The sequence below is a fragment of the Sinohyriopsis cumingii genome, chromosome 10 (genome assembly GCF_028554795.1).
Source record: "Sinohyriopsis cumingii isolate HCF-2022 chromosome 10, ASM2855479v2, whole genome shotgun sequence".
In the NCBI taxonomy this organism is placed as follows: Eukaryota; Metazoa; Mollusca; class Bivalvia; order Unionida; family Unionidae; genus Sinohyriopsis; species Sinohyriopsis cumingii.
Genome location: NC_142970.1, coordinates 50452361 through 50464720, shown reverse-complemented (window position 1 = coordinate 50464720; position 12360 = coordinate 50452361).

Genomic DNA, 12360 nt, shown 5'->3' with positions numbered 1-12360 from the left:
TCAATATCATTTCTACACCTCTGTCTTTAACAAACAATATTTCCTTGTTGTTCACTGTTCGCGGTATTCTTATCAACTGTTCACTAATGATATTTTGGACAAAGTAGGTTGCTTGATTTTGTTTATTTCTGCTGGGAACAGCCACGCAAATCATGACCCTTCTGCTGACATGTATGTCACTTTTTGTCTCCATAGGTTTTTTCTATCAAACCAGGTTTATTGGGAAGAAATGAACTTGATGCTTGGTTATTTCATAGTTGTCGGTTGTGCTTAGGGTCCAACGTGCTTTCATTGATGGGCAAAACGTAATCCTCGCAGCATCAACAACAGATCCATTGTCCTTATTGCGCCTTATCCACTGGGCCTGCACTGGCGGAAGAGCCTTCAAGAAGTTTTCATCTGCTAAGTGGATCACGACTACCAATGAACCGCGTTAAATACTGCTCTATACGTGCCATCAGACCTCTATATGTTTCGTTAGCATCCCCTCTTATGCTAACTAACTGGCTAAACTATTCGTGAGGTCTTATCCCAAACCTAATTATCATGGCCTTTCTTAGTTCAACATAGCTCCTGCTTGTTTGCCGTGCTACCTCTCTTGCCTCTCCTGTTAGCAGCATTCTCAGTTGCAGGGTTTCGATTTCTTCGTCCCATTTTGCATGATCAGCAACGGCGTCAAATGCTGAGAGAAATGTAAGAATATCTTCCTTCGCTCGATGATTGTGTTCGTAGTTTGAATGGAAGGCTTTCTTTCATTTTGTCTACGTCTTTATGATGTTTCACCATTTATATATCTAACTTCAGCTCTTTAAGTTTAAGACTGTGCTCCATTTGCAACTTTTACCTTTCAAGGTCTAATGTTTGTCTCTCAATTCTTGGTGTCCTTGTATGATTTTAGTTTGCTCTGTGTTTTTTTTAGTTTTCTTTCAGGACACTCCTCCTCTATTTCGATGTCATATGGTTCTTCACCACTGATGTCTCCTTCAATATATGTGAATTGTGTCAAAGTTGTTTACTGTTTCATTCTGTTCTATTTCTTGTAATTCTGTGCTATTCAACAATCGTTCCTACTTCGTAATTGATAACTCTACCTTGGGTCGTCAATTCAATTCTTGTTTTGTTTATCCTTGGCTTAACAGGAGTCACACCCACACAAAGTTACAGAGAATATCCAAAAGAAAGTTTCAGCTACACTACTCTGACCAAACTTTGGTAATTGTGCTTTCTGAATGTTACTGGAAAATTTCCAACAACTATGCAATACTATCGTTGCCACCAATTTTTAATTGGTACAAAAGTTGCAAAGAAGTAAAAAGTATATTTCCAGCCAATTTTGAATGTTCATCCAAGCTAGGGCTCATGTCGACTGCTCTTTAGAGAGAACAAATTGGTAGTTTTACACCATTGCAATAGTTTTCCATACACCAGTGAAGAGAAAATACAGACTCCAATTCATAAGGGTCAGAATCTTTATTAGTATCAGATGTGAATTAGGTATTATGTGTTTCTTACATCACCGTATCTGACTGCTTAAAATCCTTTAAACTAAAACTGCCATATACACCCACGTCTCTTGTCTTAATGATAATCAATATTTATAGAATAAATTGGAGAAGCATGCCTGAACGATAATATACAAAAAAGCCCAACGTTTTTGAACACAGCGAAAAGAGGAGCATCATGCATAATTCTATAACACCTTACTTAGGTGGTGTCTCAAGACACGGTTAGAGAAAATCACCTTAGCAAAAATAAGCAAACATAATCTGCAAGAAAAACGCAACGAAACGAAATTGGACGAAGCAAATACTCAAAGTTGATAATCTGTTCATAAGTTAATCGTGTCAAAGGACCGTATGATAATCAATATGTATAGAATAAATTGGAGGGAAATATCAAACATTAATATTGTGGCAACAGTTGGTCTACCAGACGAAACATAACTTGGGGAAGAAGACTTTGCAAATAAAGAAAAAATAGAAAAACAAATGGAAATTCAAAATAGCTTCACATGAAAGACCAGTGAAACATCCCTGAACGATAATATACAATAAGCCCAACGCTTCTATAACAAATTACTTTGATTGGTGGTGTCTCAATACACAGGTTAGAGAAAATAACCTTAAGAAAAATAAGCAAACATAATCTGCAAGAAAAAACATATCAAAACGATATTTGACGAAGCTGATAGTCAAAATTGATAATCTGCTCATAAGTTAATCGTGTCAAAGGACCCTATTGAGCGGAAACCATTTGAACTAAAAAATTGTATAAATCTACTCCAGAAGCAAATATGCATCTCAACAATATACCGCTCCGGTAGACTAAGTGGTTAGAGCTTTCGCCTTGCATGCGTGAAGTGCCGAGATCGAACCCCAGTATAATCATACTAAAGACTTTGAAAAATGGTACTTGCAGCCGTACGATTTACTGTTAGGACTGGTCAGGATAATGTAACTGGATGGGACATGATGCCACTTGTCTGCTACATGATGCCTCATCACCTGACATCACTATATACTGCCACACTGCAGAAATTGTAGCCATATGACCGAAATAGTGTGAAAGCTACATTCAAACGCTAAATCACGCCAAAACGCAATACTAGCTATATTATGCCAGTGAGAGCTAAGTGCATTTCACAACGTCAGATTGAAGGAGCCGACTCAGTATTGCCTTACAGAATCTGCGACCCAAGATTATTATACGACGCTCTACCAGCAACAAATAATATTAAAGTTCAGCCACAAAGATGACCATGAAAACCAAGATATGTTTGCACACTAAGCAGCCATTGATAACTGTAGAGCACATTAACGTTTGTAGGTAAAAATAGCAAGATATATATTTATTCATTTACTTTTGCATATGTTACATTGCTTCGTTGATATAAAAGCTGTAAAATGGACAACAAAATATTATTTAGATGCAAGGGCCATCTTCTACATACATTCTGAAAGACTATCATGAAAAGGACACTGTGCAATTCATGTCGACATTACATAGGATATATATAGTACACCCTGATAAAAACCATCACATTACAAAAATGTACATTTTGATATTAATTGTTTATCCAACAGCAACTAACTTAATTTCATTTAATATTTGCATTTCAGATATACTACTTTAAATGCAACCAAACAGCAGTTGCCATTATCATTCTTGATATAGTAAACTGTCTCTAGTGGTGTCCTTATGCCTGACCATCATACAAACATGTTATATATCTGTATTGCCATGTATATTTAATTGTTTTTGTGTACCCGACTTTCATCATGGTTCAGTGACGATCTAAGTTTTCATGATTCTAACAAGTAAACAATATAGTTACCAAAATTTAAGTTCAAGACCGACTTTGTTTAAGAGTTAGTGAATTTTTCCAGAACAGGCTACAGTCTATGTATGAAACAGGATTTGGTAAAATAGTTATTCACTCCTGATTTAATATCAGTCTTTGTAGCCATTTATGTTGCATTCAGATGTAATTTGAGATAAATTATTTATTTACAGTATTTACTGGAATTACAAAGTGCTCATTGACATTTTGGACTAAACCACTACTTTCGGATGTTTGGGAATTCGTTCAAAGACATACTGGAATAGATCATTGTGGAAGATTCAAAATTGTTTTACATAAGTCTTAATAATGTAAGTTCCTTGTATATTGTTACTTTGTAACTTAGAGAAATAAAAATATTTGCTGAATTTTACTTAAATTGATAATTTCATTTCTTTACTAGCTTAAAGCCTAGAGTCATAACAATATATATATTAATCAATCTATATATTTGTATATCGAGCAAACATTCATGCTTACATATCATTACCAGCTGGAAGTCTGATATTAAGGCCATTCCAGAAATATAATCACTTTGCTTATGATCCACTACTGGCCTTGTCAGTTGAGCTTGTACAGAAAAATAACTGGCCGACAAAAAGAGCTGATTGGAGACCATATCGTTGAAACAGTATTTGCACAAAACCCAAATAAATCTGAGCACTATATCTCTTATTGTGTTAGTGTAATATAAATCCGTATTGTAAATCAGTTTAAATCTTAGATGATCTTTTGTAATAAATAGATGTGTACATATGTATAATCCTTTCTAACTTGTATTGGCTTAATCCATTCCATGAAATTAAAAAAAAAAAACAATAATGAAGGTAGGAAACATTATTAAGTCTTTAAATTTGTTATTGTAGTCGAAATATGTGAGTTTTGAGAACACTCTTGAATGGTATCACTGTCTTTGTCTATAAGTACAGTGGCAAATTCATTCCACATTGCTTGGCCCTTGTATGCAAAAGAATGTCGTCCATATGACTTTGTTTTTATAGTGGGAATAATGAGTATACGATTGTCAGAAGAGGAGCGTATGTATATTGCTGGTGTGTGATGTCGGATAGGTATGTTGGACTGGAGTCCGTCAGTGAAACGTAGAACAGAAAACAAATGTTGTGTTTGATTCTGGATCGAATGGATAGCCAGTGTAGGGTAAAGAGCAGCGGGGAGGTGTGCTCTGATCGTGGTACTCTAAAGGTGATCCGATCAGCAGTGTTTTGAATTTTTTGAAGTTTCTGGATATTTGGATGAAGCAGACATAATTGAATTACAACAGTCCAGTCTTGAAATTACTAATGAACGCAAGTGGTTAGTGGCATCAACTGAAATATATTGGGGAATGGAGCTTATACGTCTCATGATATGTCCAGAGTAACACCTCGGTTTCGTACTGACTGTGTGAATATAATGTTGGTGTTTTTATTGTATGAGGTAAAGGATGTGAATTAGAAAGTCTTTGTGTTGTGATCAGATCGACCCCAGTTTTATCATCATTCATGATTTAACATCATAAATGCACATCTCCATACCGTGGATGGTAGCATCAACTTCAATTGGGTGGCTAGATTTGTATATTTGGATGTCGTCAGCGTACAATTGGTGAGACACTGGATGATGATCTATGACACTTGAGAGCGGCTGAGTGCATCGAAGGAAGAGAACAGGTCCAAGAACAGACCCTGTGGAACGCGACAACATAGGTCAACTGGGCAGGAGTGTATTCCATTTGCAGACACAATTTGTGTTCTATTGACCAAGTAGGACTTGAACCACAGTAAGTCTGTATCATGCTGTAGAAGGTTAGGTAATATAGCATGGTCTATTGTTTAAAATGCTGCAGACAAATCAAGTAGGGTGAGGAAATATCCTTCCAACGAAGAAATTTCTCCAATTCCTTCCAAAATCTACACTTGTCTAATCACTTCTAGGTTGCACATATATTCAGTTCTTTTCGACATATAAATACCTATAATCCCTTCTAAAGTGAACACATGTAATCCCTTTCAGCGTCAATTCGGACAGTTTTGGAATTACATTTGCATACAAATTTTATTTCAAGACATTTTTAGCATTGTTATCTGGAAAGTCTATGTTTAACGTTAAAATATTACTTTCTCTTGAGAAATCAGCTTCTTAAATCGATCTTCCTCCTTCTCATTAAACCTTCATATAAACGTATGACGATATATTATATGTAATTTTACATATATGTTGTTTATATTTTGTTATGTCCATCTCGTTTGGTCATAAATGACACCGGCAGGATGTCTGAGGCCGACAAAGCTTGAACAATCATTGATTATGATCTGTACGTGATTAGGATACCCTTAAAATATTATGATTAAACACGAATGCAAGATTGACAACATTAGAGTAAATTATATCCTGACTGTGTAAAGTTTGTATAAACATTTCTGAATACAGAGTAACGTGTCTGTAATATAAATTTTACAGTACGTTCTTTTGTAGTGCATTTTGTTGAGGTCAGCGCATGGTGACGCGTACCCATGAAGATTTATGCATTAGCTAGTCCTGCAATAAACTGTTGACTGAGAGGGATATAATCTGTTATTTTTGGGGTATGACTTCAGCTTTAGAAAGGACCCGCTTGACAAGAGTTAGAAAAGACGGGGATGGGGTGGGGTGCGATATTAACTTGTAGTAAAGCGTCCAAATTGACATTCGCCAGGAGAGAATATTTAAGGAAGCTGATGTTCATTTGAAACAGGTGCCATAAAATGATATTTTCCAGAACAGTTATTAATGTAGGCGGTCTATAAGGATTGATTCTGACTTCGTTGGGAGTGATAATGGTACTTGCAGCTGCCACGCTTGGCGCTCAAAATTAAGAGGTTAGTGTTAGGACCGGTCGAACTGGTGTCAGGATAATGTGACTGAGTGGGACATAGTGCTACATGTCTGCGGCATGATAACATATTTCTAGATATCTCCATAAACTGCCATAATGCCGACATCTTATAGATATGACTCAAATTGTTACAACCACGTTAAAAAAAGTCACACACATAGATGGTGGATAAAAAATACATCGACAGTAAAACATCTTCAGACATTCATCTTAATTGCTGACCTCCTTCTGTGCACGTTTATAATTTATGTGGGATTATGGTTTTGGGAAAAGATTTTAGTTTTCTATATTTTTCATTACATACATACATGCAAACATACATACATACACACATACATACACACACAGAAACACACACACACACATACACACACACATACATACATACATACATACATATATACACACACACACACACAAACACACACACACACACACACATACACACATACATACTTGACTTTCCTTGACGTATCATACATGAGTTTAATTATAGTCGTAAAGACTGCACGTGTTTGCTGCTAACAGAAGAAGAAAAAAACGATATGTATTATTTTTTGGTTGTGGTGAAAACGAATCAGACCGAGCAATTATGGATAGGTACACTGTTAATTTTAATTCGATATGATATATATTGACTGTAAATCACATTTTATACGAATCATTTAATTTGAGCGGATATACATAATTTCAACAATTTGTGAAATATATGTTATCCATTACCGCCATTTTGTTTGGAAATTTCATTGTTGCTAAGAAAACATGCTTAAGACCACACAAAAGCATTTCATACTCAATTACAACAGGCTTTCCCCACTTCATTCACGAAAAACAGGGAAACCCTAAGGCCATTTGGAAATGTGTGGGTTGATTAGCGGATTATACCTTCTTTCAAGGTGTCCGCTTTATTCGGTTTTCGATATCTAGGAGATGATCGCCCTCCATGTTATTGCGCGGATCGAGTAAACTTATAGGTGCCCCCGCACGTAAAGAATCACAATTTAATTAATTACATAAGCACTGGAGATAATACATTACATTAGAAGATTCACTTCCTTGGAAAAATCTTTCACTGAATTTCAAAACACCAATATCTTTATAAAAATATTCTGTCTGTTTTGCTGATATAATTAGTCATCATACGATCGAGTGAACAATCGAAGTCGTTGCCTTGAACAATGGCATAACCTGCGTAGCTCTGGTTCCCTCCAATTTCACTGTAGCTGTTCTCTGTCATTTCGCCCTTTCTTTCCTTCCTTTTTCTTTATTCTTTCCAACCTTTCTACTGCTTCGCCCCCCTTCGGTCCTCCTTTGTGTGGGTAAGTGGTTATGCAAGCATGTGGATACACATCTAATTGATTGCTCAAAGTGTAAGTACATCTGATGATACGTCGGAAGATACGTCTGAAGAGCTATTTTCCCCTTTTGTGCCTTTAAGGTTTTTTTTGTTATTTCCGCCAAAAATTGTGACCGTTGAACCTTGAGACTTCTGGACCCTTGGACAAGTGTTTTAAGATAGAGAATATCTTTCAAATTTCTCTCGGAGTCCACGTACATTTACCCTTGCAGCGAAGCTTAGACTAATTAGAATTGTTCGATGTAACGAAATTTAAAACTAGAAAATTTAGTGTGGGAAACACGCTCCTTATTTAGCGTAACCAGTCAGGATTAAATTTATTTACCGCCTTTTATAACTAGGTGCCAAATACGGGGTCAATTTGACCTTCTACGTTGCGACTAACGGTTTATATAAATTTTAAATTTTTGATAGTTTCACTATGAAATCGAAGTTTAGCCGTGTCCCTAATACTCCGCATGGCTGCTATATAAACAAAAGTGTAATTCGCCTCCTACCTTTCCTGACCAGACTTTTATAAATTCTCGCAGTATAGCGATTTAACAAGCGCCTGTCTCCATAAATTTAATTAATTGTTATCTGGTCTCAAACTAATGTGTTTTTCATAGATCGACATAAATTTTCCCCCCTCACAGCGTTAAAATTCTATCATATACTTTTATCATAAAAAGAGTGTGCCCTCTGATGTTTTATGATAAAGAGCCAGCTCTCATAGTTTGCCATATTTCTTGTTTTCTTGTTCCCCCTTTCTCTCCCTCTTAGTCCATCAGATTTAAATTAATGTTTTTTCTCTATCTATCGATTGATTGCTTGATTTACCTTGTTAAGTTTTAAATCTAAATAGAACAAATCTTCCTCAAATTTTTGATCGAAAAGAGATAAAAATCGATTTTGATGAAATTTTTAACGAAAGCAGAGATTAAACGTAGCTTTTAGTTAGAAGATATGGTTGTGAAAGTGAACCAATGATTGTGCTCTTAAAAATGCGACGTACCTATTATAATAATACCTATATCCTAGTAAATAATAGCGTAGGGCATTAAAACATTGTTTGTATCATTTTAGCCTGCATGCTTGAAACAAATAAATTGAAAAATATCATGCATGTTCTGGTAATGTGACTCACATAAAGCAATTGGAAACTTGTTTTCCCTATGTGTGACCCCCACACCCCACCCCAAATCTCGCCTCAACCAATTTAATGAGTAGTTTCGTTTTGTGTGTGACCTTAAAACAGCGTCCAAGTCATTTTTATCACAAACCATGTGAAAAAAGCAAACATTGAATCGAAGAAAAATGAAGTATTAACACAAACAAACATGAGCTTTCTCTGTTTCCATTGTGTTGCTTACACAGGTAATAAATACATCGTTACCTACACGATGTAAAGAGAGAGAGAGAGAGAGAGAGAGAGAGAGAGAGAGAGAGAGAGAGAGAGAGTATTGACATGTGAAGGTTACACTTTTTAACTTTCAAATTAGGTGAAAATTTCACAGCAATATTATTTGTGGGAAAGGTATCTCTCTGTATCTCCGATAGCACGATCAACAACAATTTCGACAGTATTCAAAAATGTGTTGTTTCTGGTATGTTTTGTTGGTTTCTAAGGCACTTTTAACACATTATTAACGATATTTTGCCAATGGGAGACAAGTATATTTCTGACTGACACACCATTTCAGCCGACCCATCTGACGTGCGCGGATATCGAACCCGCTACCCTTGCATTAAGCGTCTGCCACTCAACAAATTATTTCGTAACACCAAATAATATTAAAGTTTATCTAATAATATGATTATGGAAACCAATATCAGTTTGCATACTAATAAGCCAATGATAACTTTAAATGAAACACCATTTTGTATGTAATGAAAGACATGTCATGCACACAGCCTATTAGTGTATGCTCGTGCAATACATATTCGTTTCCATGAATACCGGAAGATCGTCCTGCCACTGATGTCGATATTACCAAGGATATAAAGTATAATCCGGTCTAATCAAGACGAAGTTACAAACAAATCAAATGGGAAGAAGCTATTTGTTTTTCTTAGGTATTCCCATAATTTAAAACCCCAAAACAAAGACGATATTGTGGCAAGAACTGAAAGGATTTATGTAATGAAATATATTAAGCATTGCACTGAATATGAAACAGCTTCGAGAAGCAAATGTAAACATGAAAGCCTCTGTATCACATATCGAAATGTCTTACAATAAAGAAAATAATTGAACACTAGCCGTGATGTGTTCACTGTACTTTATTGCGAAGGACGTAATCTCTGTCTGCAAAGCTTACATTCACCAGCACTACAAACCACCAGGTCACGAGCTCATCCTCATAAGGATTGGAGGTAGGAGAGTGAATGAATGGGCTGATATCTTGTCGCATACTTTAGATGCATATCTGGTACAAATACTCACATATATTGTTTTAAAAGTTACCCATTTTAGACCTATACCTTTCTGACTACATGCACGAGAATGCGCCTTGATTAAACAACAGAGCACTCGCATTAATTATGCAGTTTGCGCTTGTACTCATTCAGTGCAATGCATCCAGTCAAACGCTTTATTCGGCTAATTCCGCAAAACAGCCACGCACCTCCCCAGATGTCTAAAGCCAGTCACTATATTCAACAGTAGCAATTAAACTCTTTTAGAGACTTGTAAACAAGAATCTCGTACACAAAATTTCGAAAAGAAAACTTGCCTCGAACAGATTTAATACAAACTGTAGAAATCAGAAGGTGCAACTTGTTTTGGTTTACTATTCCCTCACAAATAGCAACATAAAACTATTAAATTATGCTGATAGTCGCCGATGGGTCAACACCCGTCTAAATTCTCATTCACCAGTGTCCATTAATCAATTTGATTTTCCTTAAAAACTTTGCATTCACAGCTTGACTACATTCTCTTCCAGCTACAGTCACATCTAGACTACATAAATAGCGAGACTACTGTCCTTTGTCAATGTTTCTTTTTCATTCTACGACCCTCACCTCGGATTATATATGTATTTGTTATGTCGGACTGAAATAAATTTGTGAGACAATGAAAACTATTAAGGATGAAAAAACTACAGGTTATGGTGGTTATTTTTGAGAAGATATTAAATAATTTTTGAAAAGTCCTTTAAATCACTAATGAAAACAGTACTAACTTTCGGCAGAATGAAATACTAATACCTGAAATAAATGAAACTGGCACGTAAACAATACGATGTCCATTTATCTTTGAAGATGAGTTTTTAAATTTTGCAACTTGCCGAGTAATTTCTTTTGGAGTAAGTTGGTATTTTAAACATGTAGTGTATCTACATTTTTTAAAAGATTTGAAAATATTATTTGTGTTCAAGAGAAGTTATATATCATGCTAGGTATGGAGATTTATTATAGTATTACCATGTCAGGACTGAAAATTAAATTTATGTAGTTACAATTGAGGTTTGAAAATTGCTCTATTCTGCATCCTATATCAACTTTTTGTCTGATGAAATTAAACATACCTGTGCACGTTTCAACCATAAGCAGTGTCACGTAAGAGTTTAAGAACTGTTGAATCTTTGTAACTCTGACGACTTGAATGTCAGGGCCACTCTGAATACTTACCCAAAGTGTCTTCAACCAATCTGTTTTATATACTGGTACTGACGGATATATAAAATTAGTTATGATGGTATCGGTATTAAACACTGAAGAATTTAATGTTTTTCCAGGAGTTATCTTTTCTCAAATATTGGTCGAAATCTAATTGACTTGTCGCAGAATTGGCGATAACACATGTTTCTCTTCATGGAGTTAAGCAGATGCATCTGCCAAATCAGCAGTCAGATAAATGTAGGAATAGAAGTAGTAGACCCAATGCAGAAAGTCAGCGTCTGCCCAGAGATACATGGATGTCTACGTCAGCAAATTATGGCGATGTTGTGTAAATATCCGGATGGACAGACGAGTCCATATTGTGTTGATAAAACATGACGTAAACCTTAATACATCAGAGCTGATATGAATTAAAAGATATCCAACAGCCTCTATAGCACGGGAGACCATCGATGAAGCATTAGGTAAAATGGTAGACTGAGGGTAGTGGTGAATGAACTCTCCAGCTGCTTGTATTATTTCCCCTTGTTATAGGTCAGAAAAGAAGACAGAATAAACAGCTTTTATATAGACTTCCGTCTACTAAATAAAATCATCATATTTTATGCGGAACCGACACAATGTTTGGAGTTTCTTTCAGAATTGGTGACTCACCAATACAGTTCGAAGTTTAATTCTCACCAATGGTTATTCGCAGGTGCCTATCGCTATTAATATCCACACATTCGGGACCCTTTACGGTCTTTAATAGTTTAATGTGATATATTTGGGTTTTGTCAACTCTGGTGCGTATTGCGTTCTTATTATGAGCAAAGTGTTGAAAGGAATGGAAAACGTAAGCAGTTTCGTTGACGATCGTATTGTATACACGCAATGTTGGAAAGAGCTTATTATATTATTAATCGATCTATTCGACAAACTCCGCAAGGTCATTGCCACAGCTAGACCAACAATCTAACTATTGCATATTCTAACTTTGAATGCTGTGAACATCTAGTATGCGGGTCCAGACAGTTAAAACTGCACCCCACCCTGTCATAACTGGCACAAACAGAGCGGGTACTAGACCAGAAACCAAGACAATAATTCGACCGTTTGTTTGGTTGAATGAGAGTTTACGCGAAATTACGCTGATATAGCTTGTCCATTCACAGACATAATTAGGAAATGGCGACTCGATAA